Source organism: Aquarana catesbeiana, linkage group LG04 (genome assembly GCF_042186555.1).
Source record: "Aquarana catesbeiana isolate 2022-GZ linkage group LG04, ASM4218655v1, whole genome shotgun sequence".
In the NCBI taxonomy this organism is placed as follows: domain Eukaryota; kingdom Metazoa; phylum Chordata; class Amphibia; order Anura; family Ranidae; genus Aquarana; species Aquarana catesbeiana.
Window position 1 is genome coordinate 537,611,138 of NC_133327.1, and position 12,455 is coordinate 537,623,592.

Here is a 12,455-nt window from a genome sequence, read left to right on the forward strand (position 1 = left end):
GGCATCAGGGCCTGGACGGATTGCTATCATCGAAGGAAAAATGAATTCCCAAGTTTATCAAGAAATTTTGTAGGAGAATTTAAAGCCATCTGTCCACCAGCTGAAGCTCAACAGAAGTTGCAACAGGACACGATCCAAAGCATAGAAGTAAATCAACAACAGAGTGGCTTAAACAGAAGAAAATATGCCTTCTGGGGAGGGCAGGAGGCGGAGCCTAGCAGAGCAGACATGCATTGTTAGAGCTCCACACCGCTGAGGAGAGAAGAGAAGGACAAAGCGGAGCCTGCAGGCTCAAAAGGTATCCATTTGAACCTTTTTGCCCCAAGGAACAAACTGTGAAAGTTTGGGCAGGAAATATGGTACTGGGAGGAAACCATGGCAGAAATAAAAATCACCTCACAAAGAGCTCACAGGCACTCACTGCAGCTGAAGAAGCTCCAGTCACCTCACAAGATACAGCATCAGGGCGCTCTCACAGACAGAAAATGTCACAGCAAGACTCTCCATTTGAGTCAGATACAGAACAAATCCTCTCACAAACTTCTCCACAAGCCTCCTCAGTATCCCCAGTAATATTATTACAATTTGAAAAGATGCTTCATAAGGCTTTAAAACAAACCTCAGACCAAATAACAAAAAGCCTAACCAAAGAAATAAGAGAGCTGGGAAACCGCACCGCAGCCTTAGAAATAAAAATGGATGAAATTGAAATTACAACCCAAGAAAATATAACAGAATTGGAACAATTAAAAAAAGAGAATTTAATACTTCAAACTAAGCTCGAAGATTACGAAAATAGAGCCAGACGTTCAAACTTGCGTATAAGGGGAATACCTGAAACTGTGACAGACCTGCAATCTACTATTACTGCTCTATTACAAGAACTAAAGCCAGATATCCCTATTGAACGTTTAGAACTGGACAGAGTACACAGAGCCCTCACAGCCAAAAAGAAAGATGGACCCCCACGTGATATAATCACAAAATTTCATTATTACAGAACAAAAGAACAAATACTAATTGCTGCAAGAGAAAAAAAGGAACTTAATTTTCAAGGACACAATTATCAAATTTTTGCTGACCTATCCCAACTTACTATTACTAAAAGACGATCCATGAAACCCCAACTAATGGAACTGCAACGCCACAACATTATGTATCAATGGGGCTTCCCCTTTTCAGGCAGATTTAACTACCAAGGTACAATTTACAGAAGCAGATCAGCAGATGAACTACAACAAACCCTTTTAAAATTAAATCTTACAGAACCCACAAGCAGCAACACTCCCACACGCAGAAGAATGGCGTCATCTTCACCTTCAGGCAGCACCCAGAAAATTTCAGAACAAAATGGGAATCATCATTCTCACAAAAGAGGCCGTTATGCCACATCATCCATGGACCAAGAAGATTCAATGGACTGACATCCTAATTCCTGATATCTCTTCATTTATTATACTAAGAGATGGTTCTCTATAAAAAGGAAATTCTTGTTCAGTTATATATTATCAGGTAATAACAATAGATGTATTACTTTTTAGGGCAAATATGTTCAATAATCCAGAAGTAATGGAAGCTTTTTATTTCTTTTCTTAAAACAAATATATTATTACCTAACTAGTTCCTAGAATTATGTTTTTGTTTATTCTAATCTGAAGCAATACAACCTCAATTTTATGAGTTAACATATCTAAACAGTTACATATGAATAAAATATGTAATTGTTTACTCTAAAAGGGTTAAAATCCCAAAATAATTCAAACTATCTTCATCAATACCAAAGTTATTAACAGTACCTTTCTAACTGAATTATTTAGCCTAGGGCAAGACTAACCATATACAACCACCCTGGAATAAATAATTTCAACAAAAACTATATTCTGCACTCCAATTAATGAAACATCATTTTGATGTCTTTTGACATAGCACTTCTCTCCTGTAAGCGGAAGATCCGTGTACCCCCATTAGCCCTCCTCATTCTCCCAACCATATTATGTGGGAGTGTGACGAAGGCACTTATTCCCCTGAGAGAGAGACTTATTCTCTTTCACGGGTAAATTGTGATTACTTGCAAAAAATAATTTATACAATGTATCATCTAATCTCATATGTTTTTTGTTTACTCTTTACTCCAGAATTCACTGGTTTCTTTTCTATCTATTCATCTCCTCAGTCCACACAGGTTGATCTGCGCAGTCAGCTCTGCATAACAAAAAGTAAGTCAAAACTATTTGATCTATTGCCATGGCACCACTGAATATACTTTCCCTGAATGTTCAACAAGAAGGCTCACATAGTATGCCTCCAAGAAACACACTTCACCAAAGATTCTACTCCAAAATATATTTCTCCTTTTTATCAACAAATTTACACGGCTTCTGCCTGTACCAAGCAAAGGGGAACTCTAATTGCATTTCACCGATCCACACCATTCACCTTATCATCAGAAATTAAAGACCCAGAAGGTAGATACCTGATACTCATGGGTTATATAATGGATACAGCAATCACGGTGATTTCCTACTACGCTCCTAACAAACAACCTACACCATTCCTCTCACATATATTACAAGTGATTAATACACACAAAATAGGAACAGTGATAATGTGTGGGGATTCGAACCAGGTCCTCCTCCCATTTCTAGATAAATCACCTTTCAGGCTGGGTTCACACTGGTGCGACACGACAGCCGTCCTACTTTGGATCCGACTTTGCCCTGCGACTTGAAGCCGGCATGTGTCCGATTTTCAATGAACGGGGATCCGACTTGGATCCCCGCCAATGCCCGGCACTGTGTTTGGTATGAATCTTTAGGGGGAACTCCGCGCCAAATTTTAAATAAAAAACCGGCATGGGTTCCCCCTCCAAGGGCATACCAGGCCCTTGGGTCTGGTATGGACCTTGAGGGGAACCCCCTACGCCGAAAAAACGGCGTGGGGGGTCGCCCCCAATCCATACCAGACCCTTATCCGTGGAATGCTCTCTGTGCGCTCTGCTCTGACTTATATAGGCGGTGACCACGCCCCCTTATGCCGTCACAGTCCCAGCATGCCCAGGGACTGTGACGGCATAAGGGGGCGGGGTCACCGCCTATATAAGTCAGAGCAGAGCGCACAGAGAGCATTCCAGCCGGGGAGAGCGTCGTGTCAACATCAGAAGAAGAGATGAAGAGAAGAAGCGGTGAGACAGCGGCGACAAGACAGCGGCAGCAGACCGGGCCCCTCGCTGGCAATAGAGCTGGAAGAAGATAGCGGCGGGGCCCGGGAGAAGAGGCGGAACACCGGGAGAAGTCGGAAGAAGATACCGGAGCTGCCCAATAAATTAATTTTGAAACCTGTGTACTGTGGTTTTTTTTTATTGACACTTCCCTAGGTGAATGGGTAGGGGTACCATGTACCCCATACTCATTCACATAGGGTGGGGGGCCGGGATCTGGGGGCCCCCTTATTAAAGGGGGCTCCTGGATTCCGATAAGCCCTCCGCCCGCAGACCCCGACAACCAACGGCCAGGGTTGTCGGGAAGAGGCCCTTGTCCTCATCAACATGGGGACAAGGTGCTTTGGGGTGGGGGGCCGCAGCGCGCCCCCTCCCCCAAGGCACCAACCCCCCATGTTGAGGGCATGCGGCCTGGTACGGTTCAGGAGGGGGGGGGGCGCTCGCTCGTCCCCACCCCCATTCCTGTCCGGCCGGGCTGCGTGCTCGGATAAGGGTCTGGTATGGATTGGGGGCGACCCCCCACGCCGTTTTTTCGGCGTAGGGGGTTCCCCTCAAGGTCCATACCAGACCCAAGGGCCTGGTATGCTCTTGGAGGGGGAACCCATGCCGGTTTTTTATTTAAAATTTGGCGCGGAGTTCCCCCTCAAGAACATCTGAGCACAAGTCGCGTGCCGAAGTCGGATCATGCAAGACGGCAATCCGACTTTGATCCGACTTCAATGATAGTCAATAGGCTGAAGTAGGATCAAAGTCGGACCAAAGTAGTACAGGGAGCATTTCTAAAGTCGGAACGACTTGTGTCGGACCAGTTAGGACGGCTCCCATAGGGAAACATTAAATTTCACACGTCATGCGACATGAGCTCTCAATGTCGGAGCGTTTGTCGGACCAGTGTGAACCCAGCCTTACACCATCCAAAATAACCTCTAGATTACCTTTTTCACAACTTCTTTCCAAATACAATCTGGTAGATTCATGGAGAGAAAGTAACCCAATGAAAAAGAAATTCACTTATTTCTCGCACCCTCATCAAACCTTCACCAGAATAGATCATATTTTTCTAACAATAGGAATGATACCAGAAATTATTGCATCAGATATAATTCCGATTCCGTGGTCTGACCATAATGCAGTATACACTACTATAGCCTCAGCCATACCAAAAGCGCATGACCCAACGTGGTACTTACCGGACATAATGCTCAAACACCCACTACATCAGATGGCCATTGAACAAGCTTTAAAGGAATACATATCAATTAATAATACAACAGACATCTCCCCAATAACACTGTGGGAAGCTCATAAGCCTGCCTTGCGTGGTACAATACAAAGACAAATGGCACTATTTAAACGGGAACGCAAAAATCTAGCAAAAAAACTAGAACTCAATTTTAATGCAGCCTACATATCATTTCAAGATAATCCATCTCAGAGTACAAAATCTCATCTGGAAAAATCTAGATTGGAATACGATCTATTTCTCACTGAGTCAGTTGATAAATCCCTCAAACGCTCCAAACACAATTTCTACATGAATACAAACAAACCAGGTACATATTTGGCTCGGGCATTAAATTCAACTAACAAATCTTTCAAACCAATACGTTTGAAATTATCAAAAAATGTTTACACTTGTAATCCAGTTAAAATAGTCCATAAATTTCACTCACATCTCGCAACTTTATACAAGACAAACAATGAATTTAATCCTACAGAAGCTGAATCCTTCTTCTCAAAAATAACCTTACCTGAGTTATCTCAGAATCAAAAAAGCAGTTTGGATGAGCCTTTAACTATAGATGAAGTTGCTAATGCCATAAAAGACCTTAAACTTAACAAAAGACCAGGCCCAGACGGCTACTCGGCTTTATACTATAAAACATTCTCAGAAATACTCTCTCCCATTCTCACTGAAACTTTTAACAAACTTCTAGATGGACATTCTTTTCGGCAAGAAACACTAATGGCAATTGTTTGTATGATCCCAAAACCCCTTTCTGATGATACTTCCTGTGTGAATTATTGGCCTATCTCTCTGTTAAACCTCGATATTAAATTATTAGCAAAAATAATAGCAAAACGCCTCAATAGCATTATAGGAAAATTAATACATAGAGATCAAGTAGGCTTCATGCCAAATAGACAGGCAGGCGATAATATACGCAGGGCAGTGTTATTGGCACATATTGCTAAAAAACGGAAAATCCCTTTGTTTTCTATCTCTCGATATTAAGAGGGCATTTGACACAGTATCCTGGCAATATATGCAATATTCATTACAAAAATGGGGTTTTGGACCCCACTTTTTAACATGGATCAAAGCATTATATAATAAACCCAAAGCCTATATAAAATATGCTGGATACAAATCTGAAGCCTTTAATATCGAAAGAGGTACCCGACAGGGTTGCCCATTATCTCCCTTATTATTTGCCCTTATACTCGAACCCATGGCCCAATACATCAGAACAAACCAAACTATAACTGGCATTGAAGTAGGAGGTATTACACACAAATTATGTATATTTGCAGACGATATATTACTTTTTCTATCATCACCACAGGTCTCTGGTCCTAACTTAATACCAGCTCTTGATGGATTTGCAGCCCTATCCGGCCTTATGATTAATCCTAAGAAATGCCTAGTGCTTAATATTTCACTCACAAATATGGAATTGATCCCGGCTAGGGCTGCACTCCCATTCACGTGGGCAGAAAAATCAATCCCATATCTTGGAATTCATTTAACAGCATCTCATTCTGACTTATTCTCAACCAATTATCCTCCTGTATTAAGACAGATCACAAATCTAATAAAACAATGGTCGCAACTTCCTTTATCCTGGATAGGGAAGATTAATGCAATCAAAATGACTATTCTACCCAAATTGCTTTATCTATTCAGAGTCCTCCCTATTCCAATTCCTTCCTATTTTTTGAGAATAGTACAAAAAAGAGCAACTTCGTTTATATGGGGCTCTTCTAAACCACGTATACCTATACACACACTACATCTTCCCAAAAATAAAGGAGGCCTGGGATACCCTAATTTTACTAACTACTACAGAGCAGCACATTTGGCCAGTCTGTCCAAATACCATGCAAAACAGGAAATCCCATTATGGGTATTTATAGAGGCTTCAGAAAATGACCCTCTATTAATATCAAATTTATTATGGCTTGATCCTAAAGACCGCTTTAAAATTCATAATCCCATAACTAAACACTTCTTATCTCTCTGGGATAAACTAAAAACCAAATATCAGTTACAATCTCCACACAATCCTCTCCTTTCTTTTATCAGAAATCCGGCCTTTTATCCGGCATGGATCTACCCAAATTCTTTTAAAGCTTGGACAACATCAGGCATTCAGACACTAAATGACTTCATAGCATCTAAATCATTCCTTTCATTCCCATCGCTTAGAGAAAAATATGATCTACCAAACTCTGAGATATTTAGATATCTCCAAATAAAAAATTTCTATACACCATTCCTAAAGGGGGATACACCATTATCCCAATTATCCATTTTTGAATCAATCTGTACAAAAGATCCATTTGCTAAAGGTACAATTTCATCACTTTATAATCAATTATATGGAGTAGCAAATCTTAATAGACCCTCTTACGTTCAGAGGTGGGAGGAGGACCTGGGACGAACTTTAGAAGACACGGACTGGTCTAATATATGGCTCACATCTAAGTCATCTTCACCCAACATCTTGGCACTGGAGACAAATTATAAAGTCCTAACTCACTGGTACCTTGTACCCGCTAGAGTGGCAAAATATTCACCTAATACCTCAACTCTTTGTTTTCGAGGATGCCCAGAAATAGGCACATATTTACACATATGGTGGACGTGCCCAGTAATCCAAACCTTCTGGAAGGAAGTCTTCGTGAATGCATCTAAAATATTTAAAAAAATAATACAACCAGATCCATATTTAACTTTACTTAATCTAAAACCGGAATGGTTAACACTCTCTCAATTCAAACTTATGATCCAACTAATAACGGCTGCAAAACAAACAGTGGCCAAGGCATGGAAATCTCCTACATTGGTACTAGCAGAAACAATTCACAGAATGAATAATACAATGTCCCATGCTAAGATGGTAGCCATCGATCAAAATCAAATTCCAAAATTTGAAAAACAACAGTTCCTGTCAAATTTCAATGACTCTGTCCTGTTGCCATGGTAACAGATTAAATGACTTACAGAGACACCCATTCTAAGGCTTCAAAGAGAACTAAAAAGAATAATAAACTGACGAGCGGGACAACCCTGTGGACCATACCTCTACCTTTCAACCCTTTTTCTTCTTTCTCTTTCCTTTTCTCCACCTTACGATTAAAGCTCATTATCAGAATTTATTTGACCTATATACACTCTACTTGTAAACAATATGTATAGTAGGTATAAATCATTTAAATACCTACAAAAGTAACTAAGGAAATGATATATATCTTTAATTTAGGTTTACGTGAACCCAATGTTTAATATTTGAAATTTCATGATATTTACCTATATAAACCCTACTGTAAAACAATGAGCTTACTTTATAGATCCTTGTAAACTTACTTTATGTATCTTTATGTATCTTTATAACATTGTATACTCAATAAACTTCTTTTGACAAGGAAAATATGCCTTCTGGAGTGGCCCAGTCAGAGTCCTGACCTCAACCCGATTGAGATGCTGTGGCATGACCTCAAGAAAGCGATTCACACCAGACATCCCAAGAATATTGCAGAACTGAAACAGTTCTGTAAAGAGGAATGGTCAAGAATTACTCCTGACCATTGTGCACGTCTGATCTGCAACTACAGGAAACGTTTGGTTGAAGTTATTGCTGCCAAAGGAGGTTCAACCAGTTATTAAGAGGTTCAACCAGTTATTAAATCCAAGGGTTCACATACTTTTTCCACCTGCACTGTGAATGTTTACATGGTGTGTTCAATAAAAACATGGTAACATTTAATTCTTTGTGTGTTATTAGTTTAAGCAGACTGTGATTGTCTATTGTTGTGACTTAGATGAAGATCAGATCACATTTTATGGCCAATTTGTGCAGAAATCCATATAGTTCCAAAAGGGTTCACATACTTTTTATTGCAACTTTATGTATTCTTTTACATATTTTTGGCAAAAAAAAAATCGCAATAATCGTATATTGATTGGTTTGCACAAAAGTCATAGCGTCTACAAAATAGGGGTCAGTTTTATGGTATTTTTATTATTTTTATTTTTTTTACTAGTAATGGCGGCGATCATTGATTTTTATCAGGACTGCAACATTGTGGCTGACAAATCGGACACTTTTGACACTTTTTTGGGACCATTGTCATTTATACAGCGATCAGAGCTAAAAATAGCCACTGATTACTGTATAAATGTTAACGCTAGGGGGGAGATCAAGGGGTTAAGTGTGTTCCCTAGGTGTGTTTCTAACTGTGAGGGGATATAACTGACTAGAGGAGGAGCCAGATAGTTGTTCCTACTTATGCCCCGTACACACGAGCGGAATTTCCGTCGGAAAAATCTTGGATGGTTTTTTTCCGCTCAAGCTTGGCTTGTATACACACGATCACACAAAAGTTCTCTGAACTTTCGACCGCCAAGAACGCGGTGATGTACAACACTATGACGAGCCGAGAAAATGAAGTTCAATGCTTCCGAGCATGCGTCGAATTGTTTCCGAGCATGCGTGTTTTTTTGCGCGTCGGAATTGCATACAAACGAACGGAATTTCTGATAGGAACTTTTTCTGATGGAAAAATAGAGAACCTGCTCTCAATCTTTTGCTGGTGGAAATTCCGCCAGCAAAAGTCCGATGGAGCATACACCCGGTCGGAATTTCCGACCAAATGCTCACATCGGACTTTTGCTGGCGGAATTTCCGCTCGTGTGTACGGGGCATTAGGCTGGCCATACACTATACAATTTTCTTGTTCAACTTTCTTTTAGATTTACCAAAACATATAATATGAAGTCAAATCTAAACCCTTTTAATTTGTATGCAATCAGACAGGCCCCAGCACTACATAGTTGAAGGTAGATCTAAAGGAGATTAAATAAAAAAATTAGTAGGAACAGACACAGACGATCTGTTTCTCCTCCCCTGTCAGAACAGGGATTTGTGTGTTTACACACACAAATCCTCGTTCTGGCTCTCATGCTCGCGAACACAGGTGGCCAGTGGCGATCACGCCGGTCACGCGCATCGTGTAACTCACCATGCAGCGGGCGCACCTGCTATGGCTCTTAAAGAAGCCGCCGTACATATACGGCGATTCGCGCAGGAGAGCCATCCTGCCCCGTATATGTACAGGAGCCAGTCGGGAAGCTTTTAAAAAGTCCCAGTAGAGTTCTGACAGCTATCTGACATTTAAGAGTTTCCACCACCTGCATGAAATGAAGTCAACATCCCACCCCCTCCCTTACTGTGAAGACAGTGTATACTAGCAGCTTAGCAGTTTGTATTGAGATAAATTAGACAGATAAGGCATATAAGTGTGAAACCGCAAATGTCACTTGTTAACAAGCTTTTAGATGTTTTAGATATATAAGAAAAGTTTATGCAAAGGAAATATATTTATATATTGTGTGACGCAATTGCTGGTATATATATGTTGTAACCACCCCCTTAGAGGCACTTGGCCTTTTGGACACAAGTCCTGCTGAGTTCCTTTCACTAGCGAATTAAAAGATTTGTTTTCCTGTAGTCTGTGTCCGGAGTCTATCACTGGTTTCCTAGAACTGTTTGCAGCTACATTTCGGCTAACAAACGACACAGGAACATATGGATTGACTGGTGGAGGAAATGGAGCACTACACTGTGGTCGAGGATTTTCTTGGACCTGCCAAGTCATGATGACCTCTGTCACTACAGAGAGCAAAGCCATCGGGAAACCTGGGAACCAACACTCAGAGAATCAGGCAGCAACAACCCTAGTGTCCCATAGTTCTGCTCCAGCACAAAGAAATTAAAATATTCTGTTCTGGCAGTGTTACTCACTCCTGGGGTCATGTACCCTGCAGGAGGAACCCATGAAATGTGGAGCTTCATGAAAGATATCCTGTTATGCCCGGCAGGTCTGTGATGTCCACCTGGACCTGATGGAGGGGCGATTTGAACGTAACTTTTCGGTGAACTAGCTTCACGCCTGGGCCTTACTTGACTCAGGTAGTATAGTGACCCTCATCCATATCGGGGTGACTGGGAGAGTGGACCCTGTAACTAAAACCATGCGGGTGGTATGTATACTTGGGGTGGTATGTATACATGAGGGCACTAGAGAGTATCTGCTGGTATCAGTCACAATAACCACTGTGTGTGTGGCACAGTTACCCAAGAGGCCAGAGTGGTACCCAACTTCATACATGATATTATAGTGGGGTAGAACTCTCTTCTCTTGTGGAACAATGGGACCATGTGAGCAGAGGACTGCCTGCAAAGGGTAACCTTTCTGTTGCCTTTAAAGGGCTGGACATTGTGACTCTCAAAAATGGCAATAACGTGTGAGGAAAATGTATTTGACTCACAGTAGCTGTGTGAGTCTAGTTAATTGGTTGGGGTTACTGTAGATCAGGCTGGAGAGCTTTACAGATCAGGCCTTTGGTGCCTTCCCCTGGTTCTAGAAGCTACTGGAAGTTTCTAGAAGTTAGTAGGTGGAGGCAAAGAGGCCATGATCTGCATATTTATGGGAATCTGGCCAATCCCCAGGCAGGGTTTCTGGCAGGGTGGCTGGGGCAACCCATAAATATTGCAAAGCCTGGCCAGCAGGGTTGTAGTCGGTTGGAAGATGGAGTGCTGAGGCTGTGTCGTGGAGCCTGGGAGGGGACCCCAAGGCTAAGGGGACTCTGCCTCCAGGCAGGAGCTGAGGAAGGAAGGAATTAGGACAGGGGGATCTCCACTACCATACAGTCTCTTCTAGGGGACCCCCTGGCCAGCATGCCCCCCCTCCCAGGGCCTAAAAGGGAGAAAGCTGCCAAATGCAATATCCAGCAAGCTTTTCTGGGACAGTGCCAACAAGCTAAACCCAATCTCTTGTTCTGGGATGCTTTACCAAGCAGCTAGGTGGGCTGGTATTTTAAGAGAGGGGACCTAGAGCTCTTGCAAGTTGGGACTTTGCTGAAATTCCACTAAGGGGACACAGAGCTCTTATAAGGGTAATTCTTCTTTGCTAAATCAGAAGAGACTTTTTGTGTTCCAGAGGGAATACAGTCCAGGATTTTCCATTTTTCAGAGTACAGAGTGAAGGAAGTTGTCCTCGTGTTGTTCTAATCAAGTCAAGTCGGGCATCCCATTACTCCTATTCCCAATCCAAGTTGTTTTCCCCAATAAAACAACAAAATCAAGGCAATGGACTGATTCTTTGTCTTTGTGTGAGAGTTGGAAAATGCGCATTGCCTGGCTGTGCAAGAATAGGGGACCTAAAATCGAGCGACCCCTGGGGGGGGGGGGGGGTTGAGGAGGATGAAGTGGAAGGTTTCTCTATTCCAATACATTCTGTCCTGGAAATGTCAAGGGGTGCATTTTGTGCCACCCAAATGCAGAATACCACAATAAGAATGACAGAGAACAAGTTACAGTGGTTAATGGAGTAATACATGTGCTGGTGGTCTAAAAAGGTTTAACCACTTTGCAGTCAACCATAGGCGTGAACAGGGGGTGTGCCAGGTGTGCCTGGGCACACCCTAATCGCTACGTGCGGTGCCGATTCCCCCTACTACCAGAGTTTACCCCCGAGTTGGTCCCCCACCCCGTAGTGCTGCTGGCTTCCCTCCTCTCCCTCTTCTGCTGTGGTGGATGTTTCAGAATGGAGAACAGGGGAAGGGGATATGTAATTTACCAACCCCTTCCTTTTCTAAATGAACACAGTGAACACGCTCGCTCACGGTGTTCAGAGCAGAGCAGGGGGAGGCACTAGTAAATATGTAATTTACCAGCCCCTTCCTTTTCTAAATGAACACAGTGAACACACTCGCTCACGGTGTTCATTCACAACTGAAGCATAGTAAACTTTGTTTACTATGCTTCAGTTTGTGAATGAACAGGGAGCCGCTCAGCACAGAGCACCTCCCATTCATTCACTGCCCCGTACAAATGATGCTACAGAGAAAGGCATGTGTGTTTGAGCTTTGGGGTGCACACCCTAATGCAATAGGCTGTGCACACCTATGCAGTCAACAATGATTTGCTGAACCTATTAACCTAAGTCCGGG